Here is a 15,610-nt window from a genome sequence, read left to right as displayed (position 1 = left end):
GCACTTTTTCTTTACCTTTTACGGTCTTTATCTTCTTTTAGAGAATGTAATAAAAGTTTTTTATTTATGGCTGTGGTAGAAAGATTTCTTTTTTTTCAAATATATTTATTTAAGCATAGGCAAAAACAAGTGGTTTCACTTGAAGAAAAAAGTGAAAAATGGGGTATGCATATGTGGCAAATAATCATGAAGGTGGTCAAGAATGACTGACAGTTGATTAACATTCATCTAATTAAAACTTGTTTTTGATTAGGTGGGGAAACAGAGCCCAGGGAGAAGGGACTTGAGTGGCCCTTGGAGTTTTCTGCAAGGACCCTCAGTATAGTGCTCATTATGTACAAATCCAGTCATGGTACATATTACTTTCGGAAGGAAAGAGAGCTATAGCCTTAGGCTCCCCATTTATGGTAAAGGAGACTGAGAGATTATCTGGGGCATTTTAGAAGCTCTTCCACTGAATGCACTTGTCTTTCCATAGAAGCTTCTGTAGGCAGTTTGCTGTCTTGCCCAGAAGAGTGATTTGGTAGGAGAGTAGTGTTCCAACGACACTGTTGCGTTCATTGTGTAACTCGTGTGGCCCCTTCTCTCCTCTGTCCTAAGATAGGTATTGTCAAATGGCTCCTTCTCCAGTGCAGCTCCACTTACAATAAACACCTTAGATACTCCTGCTGTCAAATTGGTTCTCCTTCCTTAGCCTTAGAGCCCCACAGCCAATTTCCCTTTTCTGTTTTATCTTCAATAATTTTCCTAAACTGTCTCATATTCTAGCCACACTGAAAGACACATCTTCCTTGTTTTCTTGTGCATTCTTTTTCAGTGTTCCCTGTTTCTGGAATGTTCTTTCTTCATCTCTGATCATCTACTTCCTACTGAGCATCTTTGACTACCCTCATCCAAAGGACTCACTCTTTCAAGAACCCTTTTATGATTCTTGTAACTAGAGGTGATCTCTTTTTCTCTTACTGTAAACAGGGTCCACATTTTGCTGAATACCCTACTAAATGTAATTGGCAAAGTCCTGTTCAAGTGGATTATTTAATTAAATTATGATAATAAACCTCTGAGCTAGGTATTATTACTAAGGCTATCATTTTATAGTTGAGGAAACTGAGGCACAGAGAGGTTAAGTAACTCGCCAGAGGTCACACTGTTGACAAGCAGCAGAGCCAGGGTTTAGAAAAAGGTCTTTTCTAGTCCATAGTTCCCACTCTTGATTGGCACGCTATCCTGACCACCCTTGCTGCCTGCAGCTTTCTGTATTACAATTGGTTGAATGAATTATGGGGAATTCTTTGTTCAGCTCTTCCTGAGATTCTGCAGTAGCCAGACACATGTCTGAAGCATGAAGATAGAGATAGTAAATGGCTTTTTTCTTACTGTCAGTGGTTTGGAAAGCTGAATCTGGCAAAGATATCTGCCTTGCACCAGCCTGGGTTGTCCACAGAGTCATAGCACCAGCTGCTGTGGAGTCATGGTAAGCAAGCTGGGCCAGGGGGTGCACCAGAGTGCATTCTTTCTACTTTGATGCAGGGAGACCTCCCAGCTCACAGGAGGAGGAGTTCCAGCTTCAAGGAGAGCGAGAACTTGGCACCTGTCCCTGGGCTGCTGCAGCAGTAGCCTTGCACAGGCTGCTCCTGCCCAGGGACGCCATAAATCGCTGGGCCATGGACTTGACAGCCAGCTGCGATGTGATCAGAAAGCCAACAGGAGCCACTGCAGAGCCTTTGGTGGCTGCTTCCTTCATGGGCCTCTCATCCATCATACTAGATGGGACACTGGGACAGTCACCTTCTTTCCCAATGGGATTCAGGGGTGAGACAGTCAAGTCTCAGATAGGCAGAGTGCATTAACTCTTTCAAAACAGCAATCCTTTATCTCAACGGAGCACTTTCACATTTTCCTCGTGATTTCACGGCATTATCTTACTTAATTTCTTCCCATTCATTCATCCATTTATTGAAAAAGTAACTCATACACCACTACCAGGCAAGAGGCATCACTTCCTAACAGCTTTTAAAAGATGAGAGAAAAGAAATGGTCCCGTTTTACACGTGAGGGAACAGAGAGAGGAAGCCATGGAAAGCACACCAGCGCAGTAGGCAAGAGCTTCACATTTTAGTTCTGGGATTGCTATTACTGTTAGAGGAAAGCTGGGAAAATAATTTTCTTTCTCTGAGACAGAATTTATTCACTGCTTTTCATAAATTATCTGTCCTTAGAGTTTATTATTTTTTAAAAATGAAAGTTATACTTGCATATGATTAGAATTTAAACCTTCTAAAATGTATAAAATCAAGCAAAGCTCTGTCTGACCTTTCCTCTTGAGCCCTAGTTTCTTTCTCCAAAGATGACAATTCTACCTTTCTAAAAAAAAAATGTGTGTGTGTGTGTGTGTGTGTATAAAACAAATGGGAATATACTGTGCTGAATCTTGCCTTTTTTTTTTTTTAAAGCTAAACAGTATATCTTTTTTTTTTTTTTTTTTTTTCTGAGACGGAGTCTTGCTCTGTCGCCCGGGCTGGAGTGCAGTGGCACAATCTTGGCTCACTGCAAGCTCCGTCTCCCGGGTTCACGCCATTCTCCTGCCTCAGCCTCTCCGAGTAGCTGGGATTACATGCGCCCTCCACCACGCCCGGCTAATTTTTTTGTATTTTTAGTAGAGACGAGGTTTCACCGTGGTCTCGATCTCCTGACCTCGTGATCCACCCGCCTCGGCCTCCCAAAGTGCTGGGATTACAAGCGTGAGCCACCGCGCCCGGCCAAAAGCTAAACAGTATATCTTAAATATCTTTCCATGTCAGCAAGATATATCTAACTCATTCTTTTTAAAGGTTACCCATAATTACATTGTAGAAATGTACAATAATTAATGATTTCACCAGTTTGTCATTGATAGACACTTAGGTAGTTTTATTATTTTCTCTTATTGTTGGTTTATAAAAAATGCTGCAGTGAATTTCCTTGTACATTTATCTTGGCATACTTTTGGGAAAATTCCGAGCAAAGAAACTGCTGAGTCAAAAGGAAAGTGAATTTTAATTTTTGATAGCTATTGCTATATTGTCTTCCAAAGTTTGCCTTGATTAGCATTCCAACGAATAGTGTAGGAGAGTGCTTGTTTTCTCACAACTTTCCTTTTTTTTTTTTTTTGGTGATTCTTTTTTTTTGGCCAATCTTATAAAACCTTATTTTAAATTAAATAGACAGAGCCCTATTATGTTTAAATCTTACTTTCAATTTGATTTTTTTTTTTGCTATCTTCCGAGCTGTTATATATGTTCTATTTCTGATGTTTGGTTTGTTTTCTTTCCTCTATTAGATGTGAGGTTAGGAAAACATAATTGTTTGAATGTAAAATAATGAAGATATATTTTATTAAAAAAATCTAACTGTAAGAAGAAAGGCAGGTCCACATCCGTGAAATCCTCAGTTAGCCAAAGCTATGATAACTAAGAGCAGCAAGGGAGGAAGGGAGAGGGCAGTGTCAGGGAATCAGGGAAAATTGTTAAGAGTAAGTTCCTAGGGTGCTGAACTATTCTGCAAGGGCTTGGCATATACTGGTCCTAGTCTTCTGATTATAAACTTCTGGCAGCAACTTGCAGGTCTCCTTCCATGATGCTTGTTCTTACAAAGCTCAGTCAAAAATGGTAGATGGAAGCCCAGATGCTGCAAGGCCTGCTTGGGCAGACTTGGCATAATGGCAGGGTAAGACAAACAAAAACTTCGTAAGTTTGTGAAATGTTAAAAGACCTAATACTTATACCTGTCAATGCCACTAATTCCCTGGGCAAGTCTGTTCACCCCTTTGAGTCTCAGATACTTTATCTGTAAAATGTAATTAGGGATTGGATGAGGTAAATTCTCATTATTGAAGTGTGACCCACTAATGGACCACAACATGATTTTTCTTTTTGCTTTTAGTATAGTCCTTATATTTTGTCAAAAGTTAGTGAGTCAAGTAATTGTCAATATTTATATAAAAACATACCATTATACCTAATAATTTTACATTTTTTAGATTAAAAAGTTATCTATAAGTAATATGCATATAGGGGCCTCTGTGATTTTTTCAGTTTAGCTTTTGATATCTCGCTATAAAAGATAAAAAGTCAGTTGTCTTTCACCAAAAAGCTCCTCCCTTAATTCACACAAATACACTTTCCATTCTTCTATCCTCCTATGCAGTTACTGCATATTCTGTTGCATTAATAGGATATGTTTATATTATGTAAATGCTATTCTTTGCTAAGCCATCTAGAGTGCCATGATTATTTTTTCTTTCCTCTCTTTTTGTTTTCTGTGAAGTTAATAATTATCTTTTTGTTTTATTTGTTTAGATTTTTAAAATGTAATTTTCCAAAATTTGTCCCCAACTGCCATAATCCCCCTTGTGTGTGTCAATCTCCTCTCATTACATTCAGACATGTTAGGTGTTCCCTCAAGTGCATATTCTTGGAGATGTCACTCTCGGGAACTTGCTTTAATCTGCATTTGTTGCTTTCTGAGTTTGCTATACCACTTTCATTCTGGGGTCTCCCTTTTTCTTCATCCTGAGGAATTTCTTCTCATTTTTCCTGAATTGAATCTTGTTTTCCTCTTCCTTGTTTTACTTCCTCATTATAGTAAAGCATTTCTTTCAGTAGTTTTCTTAGAAAGAACGCACAGGATAAAAATTTTAAAGTAATTCGCATAGCTGAAAATATCTCCAGTTTGTCTCTATATTTAATTGTTTTTTTTTTTTTTGATTGGGTATAGAATTCTGGGTTACAAGTTATTTTTCCTTAGAATTTTGAAGGCATAATTACATTTTCTTCAAGCTTCTAGTATTGCCATTGATAAGCCTGAAGCCTATCTGCTTATTGATCATTAGTATGTAATCTATTTTTTTTTCTTTTGTGGAATCTTCAAAACTTTTCTTTATTCTAGCATTCCAAAATTTTAATTGACGTGCATTAGCTTAGCCCTGTTTTTAATCTCTTACGTTGGGCTTTTTAGTGGGTTTTCCATCTGGAAATCAGGTTCTTTGGTTATAGAAAATTATTTTGAATTATTTCTTTGACAATTTTTTTTCACCATTTTCTCTTTTCTCGCTCATTAGAACCCCCATTATACAGATATTGGGTTTTCTGGGTGGATTCTCTATCTTTTTCATATTTTCTTACCTATTGTCTGCTTTTTGTTTTTTGTCTTTTTGCTCTTATGTTTGGGAGATGTCTTCAACTTCCTCCTTCAACCCTTTGTTTAGCTTTATTTTAATCCTAACAAATCTTAACTTTGAAGAATTCCTTCATGTTTTGAATTCCTCCTTTAATAGCTTTATATTTTTACTTTATAGGTACAATATCTCTTCTCCTATCTCTGAGAATATTCATGACAGTTTTTGTCTTCTGAGGTTTTCATCTTCCTGCATGGTATTTGTTTCATCAACTTGCTTTTTTTTCTATTTGTTTGTTTGCTGTCTTGTTGTGTGCCATTCGTTTTAGGGTCTCTCCTCAGATATCTAGTCATCTTTGGTGCTCTGTTCATAGTTAAGGATGAGAACAAAAAACGAATTGGAAGTTTTACATACATGTGTGTTTCCATTTTAAGGTTATCAGATTGGACTATTTAATTTTATTACTTATTTTCCTATTTTCTTTTTTTAAATATTGGCTCCAATCCAGTATGTTGACTTCACAACCTACTAATGGGTTATGACCTGAAGTTAGAAAACTATGGTATAGAAGATCTAGAGAGAGACCTTCAGTTACGAGTACATATAACACAAGCTGGATACTTGGATACTGTTTTAGACTCTTCAACCATCATCTTCCACATCCAACAGCTTTCTACATGTATAGGCTCTGTTTCTTACATGCCCCTTGATTGACTTTCCTTCTCTGCATGTACTGTCTCTACCTTCTCCCTGCCACATGGACCAAACTGCCTCTCCTGGTTTCCTGCCTGCTGCTTAGCCCTCCTGTCCATCCTCCAAAGTGCAGCCAGTGATCATTCTAAAAAATTCATTTGATGAAAAGTCTGTAACAGTCTTCACTTGTCTACATCCTACACACACACACACACACACACACACACACACACACACACACACAAACAAAAACAAAAAACCAATAAATGCATCTAATTCTTTAGCCTTGTCTGGCCTTGATTTCTCCTCCAGGGTCATTTCTCACTAATTCTGTGTTTGTATCTCATGTTGAATCAATGTTGACTCATGCACATGTCCTTGAATCTTTCATGCTCTTTCATATCTCAGGCCTTTGCTTTTGAAGACTTTTCGCCTAGAATTCCCATTTCACCCAATACTGGGCTCGTTCCAGGTTCAGCTCAATCCTTTATTTTTCTTTTCTTTTTTAAATTATACTTTAAGTTCTGGGATACAGAATACGTTCTGCAGAACGTACAGGTTTGTTACATAGTATACACGTGCCATGGTGGTTTGCTGCACCTATCAACCCGTCATCTACATTAGGTATTTCTCTGAATGCTGTCCCTTCCCTAGCCCCCCATCCCCCAACAGGCCCAGGTGTATCATGTTCCCCTCCCTGTGTCCATGTGTTCTCATTGTTCAACTCCCACTTATGAGTGAGAACATGCAGTGTTTGGTTTTCTGTTCCTGTGTTAGTTTGCTGAGAATGATGGCTTCCAGCTTCATCCATGTCCCTGCAAAGGACATGAACTCATCCTTTTTTATGGCTGCATAGGATTTCATGGTGTATATGTGCCACATTTTCTTTATCCAGTCTATCATTGATGGACATTTGGGTTGGTTCCAGGTCTTTGCTATTGTGAATAGTGCTGCAGTAAACATATGTATGCATGTGTCTTTATAGTAGAATGATTTATAATCCTTTGGGTATATACCCAGTAATGGGGTTGGTGAGTCAAATGGTATTTCTGGTTCTAGATCCTTGAGGAATCGCCACACTGTCTTCCACAATGGTTGAACTCATTTACACTCCCACCAACAGTGTAAAAGCATTCCTATTTCTCCACACCCTCTCCAGCATCTGTTGTTTCCTGACTTTTTAATGATCACTCAGATTTATGACAGAAGTCATAATGTTGACTTCTTTGAGTGTTTTATCCTTGAGCTGGTTAGATTCTTCAGGTAAGATCTTGTCTGAGGGATTTTGCTGTCATTGTTTTGGTAGTCCAATCAGAGAAAGCAGGAGCCTCAGCATCAGGATATTACTACTCTCTTACTGCCCTTGTTGCGTGTGTAATACACTCCTCTTAAACTCTTCCCAATACCTTCCTGTTGAGAGATCTTTGGTTTATTCATTCTTCAGAATAAACTTTCAGTTTTCTGTCAATTTGGTTAGGGGCAATTTTGCAACTATATAGATTGGGGGAAGACATCTGGAGGTCTAACTTTTCTCTTTCAAAACATTTTATTAAGAAAGGTTTTAAACATACATCAAAGTAGAGAGAAGAGTATAGACCCCAATTAAATACTTATCAATATTTTGCCAGTTTCTGCTGCTACCTAAATTTACTTGGAACCTATCCTCTTGTGCTCAACTCTAACTTCGCTTGCTTCCAGAGGTCCTGGTACCACCAGTCTCTGAGTGTTTTTTCAGTGTAAACTGAGTGGCTTACTCGTTCAATTATTCATTTCTCCACCACTACCTTAGGATTTTGCTTTATTGAGTCTACTAATGAATTTATCACTTTTCTTTTTGCTTTACAGCTTCCAGGCTATTATTGTTATTATTTTCTCTTTTGGTTTTGTTACCATATCGAAGTTTCAGTTTCCCCACAGATTGTACCTTTTCTGACACTGGAGATTTTTAGTCCTGGGCTGATCTACTCTTTGATGGGCTGATTTTTTATGTCTCATTTCACTCTTCATATTCTCCTAGAAACTTTCCTTGACCTCCCCATTATGACTTCAGTGTTTGTCCTGTACCCTCTCATTTTATCCCTTTCTTTATCCCACTACATCTCTTATCTCATTGTCTTGTAATTACTTGTCTCCTTCAAGAGACAGTAAGTTTCTAGGAGGACAGATGCATATTCCCAGAACAAATTATACATATAGAAAAGTATTATTAATTATATACCGAGGGCCAGAAATAATTGTTTTTTCATTAACAGCTTGTGTAATCCTCAGAATAATTCTAGGATGTAGGCAATATCATTATCCTCAATTTATATCTGAGAAAACAGAGGCACTGTTACTCAATTAGTTGCCTGAGTTCACAGCATCAGTAAGGAGAAGAGCTTGGAATGAAACCCAAGTTTTCCACTTCCAGATTCAGGCAGGTAATTGGTAGGGGTTTCAGATCCAGTTATAAAATAAATGAGCACATGAAGTCATGATTGAACTAACCAGTCAGGGCCAGGGCACTAAGGAGGTTAAGAGGCCTCTTCTTACCACTTCACCAAGAGCACTTCCGTCTTCAGTCCTGCGGCATTGAATATTTTCAGTCTGTGACAAAAGGGTTGAAAGTCATTACTATTCAGAACCCTAGATGTTCATCTGTTGCCTCCCCTCTGGGCACCCGGAGAAGAGACCTTCAGAATCACAATGCAGTGGTCTCACAGAATCTGCCCAAATGGAGAGTTTGAGTTGAATTCTTGTCTGAATCCTATCGTCTCCACAGCCTAACAGAGTGCCTGGAATTTAGGGTTCTCAGTATATGTTGCAATAAACCAGGCAACAAGTCAGATTAATCAAATGATCAATTATTTAATCACTGAATGTCAAGTTAGAAGGCATTTTAGCTCACTTCATACCTAAGCTTTAAGCATTAAAAAAATTATAAGGTAAGACTTGGTCTTTACCTTCCTGTCCTTTTTTAATATCTGCTCTTTCTCATCCTGGTACTAGTCTCAAATGTCTAATGTCCAAATACCGTCCATTTGTGTGTCCTGACCATTTCCTCAGGACCTCCCACCTGGAATACTTTCTTTGCATATCAATCAACTAATATTTGTATATTCAAAAAATGTCTATAGAGCGACGACTCAATGCTAGTTTAGTGGCAAGAAAAAAACAGCTGTGGGCCTAAGGATTGTCAAGTCCTTAAATTCCTGTTGTGTGTTTTATCTTGGGCTTGGCTTTGTAAGGGTTACAAAAAGGTATGACGATATCTCTGTCCTCCAGGAATTTACAGTCTGGATGGGAAAGCAGAACAAATACACAAATAATTAGTGTGCAGTTAAACTAAACTGTGAGAATCTTTGCATAATGCAGTGGATTCTCTGAAAAGGGAAACAGCCATGTGGGTGAGGGTTGGGCATGTACTGCAGGAATGTGTGCATGAAGACTAAGAACGAGGAATTAAACACTGGAGCGTTCCTTTATAACTGTCGAACTTTTCCACTAGGAAGTCAAGATGTTGCCTACTTTGGTCACTCTATGTCACTAGTGCCTAGAATAATGCTCAATACATGGTTGTTGAATGAAGGCATGAATATTTTAGTGGGAAGGAAGAGCGGTAGATGGACGAGGTAGATCCAGAGTATGGGCTGACTTTTCTCCCCTGAGGATATATGTTCTAATGCCCCAGGTATTAGTAAATTATCTCATAAACTAATCTAAAAAAATCCCTTCCTGTCATGACAGTCTCTGGTTTTGTGATTCTAATCCTTGTAGAAGTGCTAATAGTAGATAATGGCTTAATGTTGGACTCTCCCTAGAGCAATTTGCATTTTAACACTGGAATCCTGAAGATGCCTGCATTTCTAACCAGAGATTTTAAGTGCTGTGACAGAACCAATAGGGGCTCGGGGATATTTGTGGGCTTCAAGGGATAGACCCCTGAGTTTTAGCTCATATGGCTTTCTCTGCTCTGCCTACCCATAAGGGTGGCCCATGAAGAATAATTTTGGCAGTCATTCTCTCACCCCAGGGAAACTACGAATTTTGGAGATTCTTCCAGCTCCTTCTCCTCTCATTCCTTTGTCTCTGAATCAACCAATGGGCATCTCATACACTCAACTCTGTGGCACCTAACTTATGTTCCTATAAATTGTCTGCAAGCTCTGATTTTTAGTACTGATGGTCTTTCTAAGGCTGTGTCTCATCTCTCAGCTGCCAAGTGAGTCCCCAGGCTTACAACAGAACAGTTGGGCAGGTGGACCTTTGTGGGTATATGTGTGAAAGAGTCCAGGCACACAGGGGATGCAGGGTGAGGAGAGAAAGACGGAAGGAGGTATGGGATATAAATGAATAAATAATAGCTAGAAGAAAAAATTTGAAATTTTTCCAACACAAAGAAATGATAAATGCTCAAGGCAATGGATATCCTAAATCCCCTGACTTGGTCATTACACATTCTATACATGTGTAAAATGTCACATGTACCCCATAAATATGTACAAATATGTATCAATAAAAAATAAATGTATAAATAGATATATTAGGCAATCAGTTGATCATTTGATTGATGGCCAGGGCCTTGGACTCTATTGTATTAATACTCATTAATATTTAAAATGACATTCCAGTCCTCAAAAGGTGTTTCAGAATAGGGTCCCCACTTGTATTAGTCAGCTTTCATTCTGTTATAAAGAATACTACCTGAGACTGGGTAATTATAAAGGAAAGAAGTTTAATTTATTCCATGTTCTGCCCCCTTAACAGGAAGCATGTCTAGGGAGGCCTCAGGAAACTTATAAGCATGGAAGAAGGGTAAATAGGCACCTTCTTCATGAGACAGTAGGAAAGAAAATGAAAAGCTCAGGGGAAACTGCCATTTGTAAACCATCAAATCTTGTGAGAACTAACTCATTATTACAAGAACAGCATGGGGTAAACTGCCCTTATGATTCAATCACCTCCCACCAGGGCTCTCCCTCAACACCTGGAGATTACATTTCAAGATGAGATTTGGGTAGGGATACAAAGCCTAACCATATCTGTCTGCCCCTGGCCCCTCCCAAATCTTATGTCTCTTTCACATTTCAAAACCAATCATGCCTTCCCAACAGTCCCCCAAAATCTTAATTTGTTCTAACATTAACCCAAAAGTCCAAGTCCAATGTCTCATTTGAAATGAGGCAAGTCCCTTACATCTATGATCCTGTAAAATCAAAAACAAGTTAATTACCTCCAAGATACAATGGGGGTATGGGCACTGGATAAATGCTTCCATTCCAAGTGGGAAAAATTGGCCAAAAACAAAGGGGCTAGAGGCTACATGCAAGTCCTAAATCTAGTGGGGGCAGTCATTAAGTCTTAAAGCTCCAAAATAATCTCCTGTGACTCCATGTCTTGTATTCAGGGCATGCTGATGCAAGAGGTGGGCCCCCATGGCCTTAGGCAGCTCCTTCATGGCCTGGTGTAGAGTGCCTACGGCTTTTCCAGGTGCACAGTGCAAACTGTTGGTGGGTCTACCATTCTGGTGTCTGGAGTACGGTGGTGGCCCTCTTCTCATAGCTCCACTAGGCATTGCCCCAGTGGGGTCTCTGTGTGGGGGCTCCAACCCCACATTTCCCCTTTGCACTGCCCTAGCAGAGGTTCTTCATGAGGGCTCTGCCCCTGCAGCTGACTTCTGCCTGGACATCCAGGCATTTCCAGACATCCTCTGAATGTAGAGGAAGAGGTTCTCAATCCTCAATTCTTGACTTCTGTGCACTAGCAGGCCCAATACCACGTGGAAGCTGCCAAGGCTTGGGGCTTGCACCCTCTGAAGGAACTGCCTGAGCTGTACCTTGGCTGCTTTTAGCCACAACTAGAGCTGAAGTGGCTGAGACACTGGGCACCATGTCTCAAGGCTGCACAGAGCAGTGGGAGTCCCTGGGTGGGGCCCATGAAACTATATTTCTTCCTAGGCCTCCAAGCCTTGATGGGAGAGGCTATCACCAAGATCTCTGTCATGATCTGGAGACATTTTTCTCATTGTCTTGGCAATTAAAATTTGGTTCCCTCCTTGTTACTTATGAAATTTCTATAGCCAGCTTGAATTTCTCCCCAGAAAATGGGTTTTCGTTTTCTATTGCATCATCAGGCTGCAAATTTTCCAAACTTTTATGATCTGGTTCTCTTAAACATAAGCTCCACTTTCAAACCATCTCTTTGTGAATGCATAAAACTGAATGCTTTCAGAATAATCCAGGTCATATCTTGAATGCTTTGCTGCTTAGAAATGTCTTACTCCAGATTCCCTAAATCATCTCTCTCAAGTTCAAAGTTTCACAGATTTCTAGGGCAGGGGCAAAATGCTGCCAGTATCTTTGCTAAAGCATAGCATGAGTGACCTTTATTTCAGTTCCCAGTAAGTTCCTCATCTCCATCTGAGACCACCTTAGCCTGGACTTCATTGTTCGTATCAGTATCAACATTTTGGTCAAAGCCATTCAACAAGTCTCTAAGAAGCTCTATTCCACATCTTTCTGTCTTCTTCTGAGCTCTCCAAAGTGTTTCAATCTCTGCCTGTTACCCAGTTCCAAAGTTGCTTCTACATTTTCAAGTTCTTTTTATAGCAGTGCCCCACTACCTTGGTACCAACTTACAGTATTAGTCTGTTTTCACACCACTGTAAAGACCTCTGAGACTGGGAAATTTATAAAGGAAAGAGATTTAATTGACTCCCAGTTCTACATGGCTGGGGAGGCCTCAGGAAACACATTCATGGCAGAAGAAGAAGCAGACACCTTCTTCACAAGGTGGCAGAAGAGAGAAGAGAAAAGCCTAGGGGAAACTACCATTTATAAAACCACCGTATCTCATGAGAACTCCCTCACTATCATGAGAACAGCATGGGGGAAACCACCCACATGATTCAGTCTCCTCCCACCGGGTCTTTTCCCTCAACACCTGGGGAATCACAGAGGTGGGGACACAGAGCCTAACTGTATCACCATTTTTCCTACCTTTGAGCTTCAATTCTCACTGTTTTTTCACTTGAAGTGCCCCCTGCCCGACCTCCATATTACCAAATCCCACATATTATGAGAGCCTATCTCATCAAGTCTTTCTTCTCCCTACTCCACCTTATTTGAATACAGACTTGAATGAAGTAAAGAGCCATCTATGCAAGGATCTGAAGGAAGAGGTTGTGTACAGAGAGAACAGACATGGAAAGATTTGTCTGGAACCTGTTAGGTGGGTTTCTAGACCAGCACAGACACAGCCAATGTGTGATTCACTTTTATATTGTCCTCGGTGATGATGAAATCTGTTTGAATAAATAGGTATTACATTAATGTTTTGAGGGTTAGACCCCTGAATGGGAGGGGAGACATTTACTGGGTACTGTTAAAGCTCTCAGTGTTTTATGTATCATTTTCTGTCTTATTCTCACTATAGATAGGTGTTTTTCCTATTTTAGATATGGGATAGCTGAAGCACAATTGGGTTCAGTGAGTTGCTCAAGGCTACAGAGCCAGTAATGTTTTGAGCTAGAGTCTTTCTAGTGGCAAAGCCAATGCACTTGCCCTTTATCACATTATTTCTGGGTTGCTTGCAGGTAGACAAATTTCCTGACCCCTCAGCTTGCACAGACTCAGGACTCAGTCTGCTAATAGAATTTGTAAAATCCATAGCTGCTTCTAATAAGTGTCCTCAGAAAATACGGAAGGTGTCAGTGAATGAACGCACAGCCCAGCTTTTGAGTCCTCTCTCCTCAGTCCCTACCCCAGCCTCTGTGCCTGCCCCTGATAGTCTTTGATGGAAGGAGAGAGGAAGAAAGAACACTTTACAAGGGGCTAATAAGACTTCAATCTATGCCACCTGCTTGCTTTTTAACTATTCTGAGCCACTTAAACTCCCCGGACCTCAATTTCCTGTCTGCAAAATGGATGTCCTATGTAGTAATATAATAAAAATATGATAAAACATGTTTTCATCCACAACAACAACTGCAACTGCCATTTATTGAGCCTTACTACGTGAATGTTACCTCATTAAACCTTATGACAGATTTATAAGTTAGGTATGATCATTACCCCTATCTAAGAGATAAAAAGAGTAACATTCAGGTCAACTGACCTATTCATGGTCACTCAGGTATTAAATACTGACTCTTAAGATACAGAGTCAAATATTTACCACAGCCTATAAGGCCCAGCATGGATGCCCTTCTAACTGATGCCCTCCCGACTGATCCCTCACACTTCACTTCCTGCACCCCCACCAAACTGGCCTTCTCTTTATTCTCCAGTATGCTGTGCTGCTTTCATTATTGGGTCTTTCCTGGAAGCAGCCCTTCTCTGTAGATGCAATGTTCCTCTCTCTCCAATAAGATGGTTGTTTTAAGCTATTAAGTTTTGGGGCAATTGATTGTGTGGAAATAGATAACTTTAATGAAATTATCCATTAACCAGTCTAGATCAGGCTCCTTTTTGCATGCTCCTATAGGGCTTAATTCCTTTTCTTTAGAGCACTTGTCTCAGTTGGCAACGATACATTCAGTGTAATTATATGATCATCTGTCTCCCTACTAGACTGGAAGCTTCATGAGAAAAAAACCATTGCTGTTTTTCTGGATTGTTCTATCATTTAGGAGTGAATGTAGCTGCAAGTAATAGATTTTACTAGCAGTGTCTTAAACCTATGCAGCTTGTTTCCCTCATGAGACATAAAATGCGAAGATGGCTGGCTGTTGGTATGAGTTTAAGGACCCAGACACTCTCCCTTCCTTTTTGGCCATACTCAGTGTGTTGTATTTTCATCCTCATGCTTGTCCCCTCATTGTTGCAAGATTGATTCTTCGGCTCCAGGTATTATATTTTTATTCATCATCCCAACAAGCAGGAAATAAAAGGACAGAGAAAAAAACCTGTTTTCCCTCATGGATATGTTATTTTTCCAGAAAGAAAGTCTCCAAAAGATTTTTATTTGTGTCTCATTGATCAGGACTGAGTCACATTACAGAAAAGAGTTAACATAGCTGGCAAAAGGCTATTCCCTTTAGAAGAACCTGCATGTAAGATTGGCCCTTGGCTAGCATCTGAAAACTTGGTGTTTGACCCATTCCCAACAAATGAGGGTGGTTTCTGGCTCCTAAACTATTCAAATAAGATGATTTATGCTGAACACTGCTTTCCTTCTGAGAATCTAGAATTTTGATATGTGCTAGGTACAGTGTGCTAATATGACCACTTCCCAATAAGAACCTTGGATCCTGAGTCTCAAATGGGCTTCCCTAGGCGGAAACGTTGCACGTATTGTACTGCATTTTTAGTTTTATTTTATTTTTTTTTTGCTGCTGGAATAGGGAACATGATGTGTCCCCTCACCAGGTGGCAACAGCGTAATGAAGTCTGTGCATGGATTTCTCTAGATTCCACCTTGTGTCTTTTCCCCTTGTGGATTCTACTGTGTATCCTTTGGCTATAATAAACTTGAGCCCTGGATGCTTCTAGTGAATAATCAAATGTTTGTATAATCTTTAAGACTCTACCTGGAACACGTGCTTTCTAGTAGACCCATAATAATCAAGGAAGAATGGGAGGGATACAATGACTGTCTTAGACTAGCACAATTCATCTCTTTGGCCTAGGGATAGGTTTGCTCCACCAACTGCACGCACATTTTGGGTTCTGGGATTGATTGGGAAGGGATTATGTATGTGTGATGGAGAGTGACGGTAAAGCCTGGAATGGTCCCTGGCACATAAAAGGTGTGTAGTACACACATTGGGAAAGAAAGAAAAAG

This window comes from Nomascus leucogenys, chromosome 2 (genome assembly GCF_006542625.1).
Source record: "Nomascus leucogenys isolate Asia chromosome 2, Asia_NLE_v1, whole genome shotgun sequence".
Classification (NCBI taxonomy): Eukaryota; Metazoa; Chordata; class Mammalia; order Primates; family Hylobatidae; genus Nomascus; species Nomascus leucogenys.
Note: the sequence above shows the minus strand (reverse complement) of the source record.